This window comes from Sinocyclocheilus rhinocerous, unplaced genomic scaffold (genome assembly GCF_001515625.1).
Source record: "Sinocyclocheilus rhinocerous isolate Xijiao unplaced genomic scaffold, SAMN03320098_v1.1 scaffold2420, whole genome shotgun sequence".
Taxonomy (NCBI): Eukaryota; Metazoa; Chordata; class Actinopteri; order Cypriniformes; family Cyprinidae; genus Sinocyclocheilus; species Sinocyclocheilus rhinocerous.
In genome coordinates, this window is record NW_015629430.1 from 277,205 (window position 1) to 285,103 (window position 7,899).

The window sequence follows — 7,899 nt, forward strand, 5'->3', positions numbered from 1 at the left end:
AAAAAAAAAAGTAATTTCAAATTTTTGTCTAATAATTCTGACTTTTTCTGGCAATGATAAGGAAAAGTCTGAAGTGTAAGATAAAAAGTAACAATTGTTATTTTTTATTTGGTGGCGGGAAAAAAAACTATTGCAATATGTATACTCAGATTTCTGAGAAAAACAAAGTCAGAATTGTGTGATAAAGTCAGAAATACATTTTCATTTTTTATTCTTTGCGAGATGTAAACTCAGAATTTCCAGAATTTTTTTTTTTTAATTGCAAGATGCAAACAGAATTTTTTTATAAATTGCAAGATGCAAACTCAAAATTTCCAGAAAAGAAGTCAAAATTTCACAATTACGTATCTGTGATTTGCAATTGCGAGATATAAACTCGGAATTGCAAGAATAAAAAAGTCAAAATTCTGAGACAAAAATTGGAATTACCTTTTTTGTAGAAACAAGCTTGCATTTATATATTTTGTTTTTGTCTTTTCCAGTGCAAATAGCTGAACATTATTAAATCAAGATATGTTTACTTGAGAAGCAAAACAGATATTAAAGTCTTGGTTTCTGAAAACGTTATCAAAATTGAGTTTATGCTTAAAACTAGAGAAAAAAATTTTTTTTAAAGAAAAATCAATTTGAAGGGAAAATAAGTTTTTCTTTTACCCCATGGACAGATATTTGTTCTTGTTTTAAGCATAAACTAATTTTTTAGAAAACAAAAATTAGGATTAAGTAATTTTGCAAAATTAAAAAAATGTTTTATACAGGAAGAAACAAAGACAAAAAACTAAATAATATTTTTGGCTATGTGCTTGTTTGGAGGTTTAAGGCTTGTTTCCTTTAAAATGCTAACAGTGTTGTTAACACATCCATCCACCAAACCCAAAAACTAACTACGGAGTAAGAACTAATTCCTGGATCTACCAGATATCGCAAGTTTAGAGGAATCAAATCTTTGAAAGACTTTTCTGAGGCACTTGGTGGCATAAACTGTATATCCACAAGGATAATTGTGTATTCAACTTAGTTTTGTAGTTTGATCTCCAATTCCAATTTTCTTCTGTGTTGTGCTGTAATCTTGTAAAATTACCTAAATGAGCTTTTCCCCCACTTTGGTTTATTATTGTGGAATTCACCTGCCTATAAACAGACTTTAATGTTGGGTAGTACATTTTAGGGTTCCCTAGATCAGTGCATTGGGTTTAGGTATCATCCAACAGTTGACAACCTCAGCCCTCTTGGGTTTTTGACAGTCTAGCATGTGCTTCATAAATAGTTACCGAAACAACCGTAGACCTTGAGCCTCTCCACTGGCTCCAGTCTGTTAAACCCATTTAGGAGCTTTATATTTAAGAGCGCACCTTCACTTCTTAAAACAAGCCATGAACTCCCACACGCAGCCAAACCACACTGGATTGCTTGATACTCACTGGTTTAGTCATCTATCAAAAGCTAATCTGGCATATAAAGACTCCTGACCTCCACCGACGGGGGCACCAGTGGCGCAATACATCACGCAGCAATCAGCCAACGAGACATAAATAAAGCAATTTACGGCTGACTCACTGCCAGCCTGCCTATTACATCACCTACCTCCCATGATGCCTGTGCAAAACTTCTGAGAAGTTGCATATTCTGGGAATGCACATCAAACGTATACTGTAACTGGGAAGTTGGAGAATTCTGGGAACGGACGTTGCATCACCAATGACTTCCAAGATTCCCAACGCCTTTAGTGTGCATGAGCAGGGCTCCAGACTCATTCTTCCCACTGGTCGTTCTTTTGCGACTAACTTTCTCAGTTGGTTTTGTTTTTTTTGCTACAACATGGGATTAATCAATGCATGCTGATGAACTTTTATCATAGTTTATAGTTATATGGAAACGAAAGAGGTTAACATTCAACCTGTTCTTCTTCATTAGTAGTATTATTTGTGATTTGAATTTTGTGAACGGGAGATCCTCTTTTGCCATGTTATAAGCCGCGGGCTTCGGATGCTTTCGCTTTTTAACTTGCGATCTTGTTGTCACGTTTTACAAGAAAAGAGAATTGTCTGTTTTGCTTACATCTATACCTTTCACTTTTTAAGACTAATAAAACAAAAGATGGATTCGTTGTTACTCTTAATTAAAAAGCACAACAATAATAAAACGGTAAGATACAATGACAAACTAGCTTAAAAAACGTTTATTAACAAAAATGAATAAGATGAGGCATGGCACACACACCACATGCTGTATTATATAGAGACTACTGAATTACAGAACGATTAGCAAACACTGAGGAATCAAATAAAAAAAGAAATAAAACAGAGCCTCCATAGCGTAACGTGAGGTAAACAGCAAAGATAATGCAAATGAAAACAAAAAAGAAAAGCAAAACTAAACTTGCTGTTGGTGACAGTGCTTGCATGTTTTTTTTTCCCCCCAGAAGAATACTAACATATTCACCTTTGGTTTAAGAAGCGGTCTTTTACTTTACTTTAGCATGAAAACCATCCATCGTTTCCTCAATATTCGTGTAATTTTTGCTGCGCGCAGCTTCGTGCTCGTGCTGACGCGGCAAGTATAAACCATGCTCTACACTCGAAGCGCTGCGCAGCTCAAACGACTAGCGCAGTTTCGTTATGCTTTCAGTTTGCCGTTTGATGTGTCACATATGCAACAGAAATGGCAGCGCTAATGAGTTAAACAACGCGGTGGTCGCGCCAGTGCAACCGCACACAAAATTCAGTCGCACAGGCAGATTAAACCATTTGGTCGCACTCTGGAGACCTGATGAGGTGCAATACACAGCTCTGGAAATTGGTGCAGCTCAAGAGCCTGAAAAACTGCAGGAGATTTTACAAGAAAATTGAACAGCAGGTTGACACACAAAGAGAAAGCGGAGCTCAAAGGAGTGCCTCCTGGTGGAAACTGCAGAATAAGGGCGCTTTCTGTTTGAAACTTGTGTTTCTGATCCATCTTTGATCATTTTAGTTGTTTTGAAAGTCCTTTCAAAGGCCGTCCGCTTGATAGCAAGCGTGCAAATCTTTCTGATTGACGATAGCTGGGCGTCCAAGGTCTACAAAATATTTGGTTTCAAACGAACGTGCGGCCTTGAGCTAGGCGTCCTGAAAATTAAAATACAGGGCATATCAATTTATTTACTGAAATATGCAACGGTGCATGAAATGAGGTGGTTAAATGGAAATAATTCAAGAACACGAGCCTGAAAGAAAGCTAAATGAGCGAATTCATAAAGCTTGCCGGGTCTAATCGGACATTATGCAAAGCCAAATTGCTTCAGTTCGACATATTTTCTGCTGATGTGGAGATGAATGGAGTAAGGACGAAATATTATTGCTTTGAGGTTAAGACATATGATAAAGATTTATGAGAAATTCATCAAAATGAAGTGAGTTTATGAGTAAAACAAGAACAAGTATCTGCCAATGGGCTCAGAAACAGGATTTTTTTGCCTATCAGCAGATATTTTGTTCTCGTTTTAAGCCCAAACTCACTCAATTTTGTTCAATTTGTCAGAAAACGAGACTTCATATCCTCACTTTGCATCTCAAGTAAATATATCTTGATTTAAAGATGTGTAGATATTTGTACTGGAACATTGAATGCCAAGATATCATGAATTTGAGATTTGAAGCTCTAATTTAAGACCTTAATTTGTGGAAAGGAAAATATATATATATATATATTTTTTTTTATTATTATTATTATATTGGCTATTTCCTGTGTGGGTTTGTCAAATTCTCAAAAAAGTTTTAGTTTATTTAATTATAGTACTTCAACTTTGGCTGAAATAAATGTTTAGTTCAACTTTATGTTATAAAATAAAACTTCATAAAAACTGTACAGACATAAAAACATAAAATCACTAAAAATAACTCAAAATGAATTTTAAATAAAATTAAAATGAAAACAAATAACATAAAATATAATAAAAAAAACTATAATACTAAAATAACACTGGTGCAAATGATTATGAAATGTTCATTTTTGGGTGAACTATCCATTAATATTTTTTGTTTTAGTTCAGTTTATGTTAATTTTGTATATACACATATATAGTTATTTTATGATTTGCATGAACATTCTTTTTTGCAAAGGGACATTTTTTTAAGCTTGTTATCACACAACAACAACAGCATCTTCAGATCTTTATTTTGCATCTCAATTTGATTTGAGGATGTTTAGGCATTTGTATTGGCACATTCACTGCCATGACTTTATGAATTTAAGAGTTTCTGCTCTGATTTAAGGCCTTAATTTGTGGAAAGCCACCTTGTTCCTGACTAGAAGACACTACTGAGATCTCACTTGTATTTTTTTCTTCTTGTGGGCATATATTTACAGAAACGCTAGTTACACACTGGTGTCTTCTGAACTTCGTGACACTAATGTGTTTTGAACGATGACGTGTCACTTAATTGCACACCGCTTTATATCTGCAACACTTTATCAGTCACGGAGAGCTCACTAACACGTTTGGCTCCCCACCGCCGCTCTGAATTCACCTGAAAAGACCCGGTGTTAGTGTCAAGGTCCTAAATAAGCACGTCTAAAAGCCGTTGCATAAGCAGCAAGCAGAAAGTAGGTCAAGATAACCTCATCTGACTGAGACACAGGGCTGCCGCTCGTGATTGTGCAGGTCTGGGTCACAGAGACTCGAGGCCGAGGCACGTTTGTGTAACCTAAACTGAACCTTCGGCTCCGTCTCCGTGTCTCTCTCCTGCCTTTCATCCGGATGTGGAGTGTGTCAGACTGAGTCACAGAGAGACGGGAGCCAAACGCTCTCAGACGTGAGAAATGAGGGGAGAGAGAGAAAACGAGAAAACGAGAATATCCGATATCGGAAATATGTTACTCGAATCTGATTGGTCAGACAGGATTCTGATGCTTGTTGCCATCCATTGTGCTGATTTGACTGCAGAGGCTTGACACGGGGTTCAATTAAACAGAAATGAAAAGAAATTAAAATTTCATCATTATCATTATGATTGTAGTTTTTGTTAATATTTTGATTCTTAGTAAAAGTTGTAGAAATTTTGCTCATTTTTAAACGTACATAGTTTATAGTCTATATAGTTTTTCTTTTTAATTAAAGTTGTTGTTATAGTTTATTTCATTTTAGTGCTTCAAATGAAACTAAACTATAATGAGTTGCCTCAGCAATTAGCTGAAATATAATAAAGTTTTAGCTTTTAGATTTAACTTTAGTCTAATTTTAACTACAGACATAAAAACAGAAAATACTTATTAATAAATTGCATTAAAAATATAAAAACTAAATTATAAAATTATATATGATAATGTATATATATTTTGTATTAAGTATATATTGTATTTAATCTATTTGTATTACAATTACTATTATTTTCTATAATTAGTTGTATTCTTTATTTTATGATCGTTTTCTAGTTATTTTATTTATTTAAATTTTTTTACAATTTTTTTCTTCCGTTCTAATTCTTTCTTTCTTTTTATATATATATATATATATATTTTTAAATTATAAAATTATATATAATATATTACAGTTTTTGTTTTTATATTTTGAATGCAGTTTTTAAATAAATAAAAATAATATAAAAAATAATGTGGTGGTGCAAATGATGACGAAATTTTAATGTCAAATAAACTAAAACATAAAAACTAATAAAGAAATAAAATCTAAAATAGAATTATATATATATAAAAATAAATAAAAATTACATTCAAAACATAAAACTAGAATATAATACTATAGTATATCATGACACAAATATAATTTAAAAAATAATATATCAATATAACAGACGCTAAAATAACACTGGTGCAAATTATGACAAAATATTAATTTCCTCTGTTTATTTTATTTTAGTTCAGTTAATGTTTATTTTATTCCTAGCTTTATTTTTTTCTATTTTAGTTTTAGTTATTGAATTATAACCCTGATTTTTACACCCTCATGTTATTTATTTATTTTTTTAAATATTTTTTTAAGCTTATTTCCATACAAAAACAGTTTATAGTGACCCAACTATTTATCAAAGCTCTAAAAAGGACCAAAACACCAAAAAAAAGGAACAAACCCAAATGTAATTGTTCATTTACTTATAATCCACCCATCTGCTTACAATCAATGGCAATCAATGTGAAGATTCTTCTATTAGCACATGACAGAAAGATGCGTCATTTTGAGGAGAAAAAAAAGGTGTAAGGTTTGAAAAGGTTATAAAAGACAACAAAAGGCATTACTTTGAAACAAGGCCTAGGTGATTCAACAGAATTATATTTAGTAGCTTTATGTAAGATTTCCCTTAAAGGACACTGGTTATGAAATACTAATAAGCAACATGGGTATAGTTAAGATCTCACTCAGTTAAGTAATATGCACTATTAAAAGTTATCTTGAGCTAGATACATGTGCATATAATGAATGTGGAAACATGCTTTCAGGTCTCTGGACTGCTGAGGGAATCTGAACCGCAGTGTTTTCTCTCTCTGTGTGTCTACACAAAATACGTGCTTTGTGTCTTAAACGAACAAGCGCTTATCTGGAGAGGTTCCTGTTGCCCTTCGGCCTCTTTTTAGATCGTCTCACACATTACCTGCTTTTCTCTCATACAAACACATCCTTGAAATGCTTGACTAAATAAATAAACACAAATGAATGCATAAAAAAGCCGTGTCTATTGCAGTATTAAACAACAAAAGGTTTTACCATCCACTACTTTGATATATTTCCTTCACTAGTGTCAATTTTACATGTGCTTTAGTCCTTACATTCTTCACATTGTATGAGCAAAACAAAACAACTGGTCGATTTAGGAGTTGATTGTTGTACTATAGTAGTGCAGTTGTTTACTATACAAAAAAATTAATCTTTAAAATCAAATATAATACCTAAAATAATATTCTGACGTGTTTGAATTGATTGGTTCATCCTTGCTGCAAGTAATTCTGTATCTGCTAATATTTTATCTTCTTGTTTTATCATAACTATACAAAATTATACACTACCAGTCAAAAGTTTGGAATTATTTTTTTTTTTAATGAAAGAAGCCTTTTCTGCTCACCAAGAATGCATTTATTTGATTAAAAATGCAGTAAAAATTGTGAAATATTATTAGAATGTAAAACAGCTGTTTCTATGTGAATCTATATTAAACTGTAATTTATTTCTGTGATGCGCAGCTGTATTTTCAGCATCATTACTCCAGTCTTCAGTGTCACATGATCTTCAGAAATCAGTATAATATGCTGATCTTGGCCATTTTATTTTAAATTGTAATAATATTTCACAATGGCCTTATTTTACTGCATTTTTGATCAAATAAATCAGCTTTAGGGAGTATAAATTACTTCTGTCAAAAACATAAAAAATTTTAACTATTCAAAATGTTTAGATGTATTTAACTGCTGGTAAAGACCACTGCTTTTCTCCATCAGAAGAACAGACATGAGACACAGACGTGAGACTCACCCGTGGAGAAGCAGGAATGTCGGAGGAGATCCACGTCTCTGTTCCTGTAGTCTGGAGGATTTTGGCTCCATCTTGTGTCACTAAAGAGCATCGCTGCGTCTAAAAATTAATAAAAGATCCATTAGTATTTGTAAAATGTGCAACCAAATACTACATTTATTTCCCATCGCTGTTCCCTGCAAACTGGAGGTATCTGTGAATCAGAAATAAATGAAGTATCGACATATCTAAATTATATAATATGTGACCCTGGACCAATTTTTTAAATTGAGATTTATGCATCATCTGAAAGCTGAATACATAAGCTTAGATGTATGGTTTGTTAGGATCGGACAATATTTGAAAATCTGGAATCTGAGGGTGCAAAAAAATCTAAATATTGAGAAAATCATCTTTAAAGTTGTTCAAATGAAGTTCTTAGCAATGCATATTACTAATCAAAA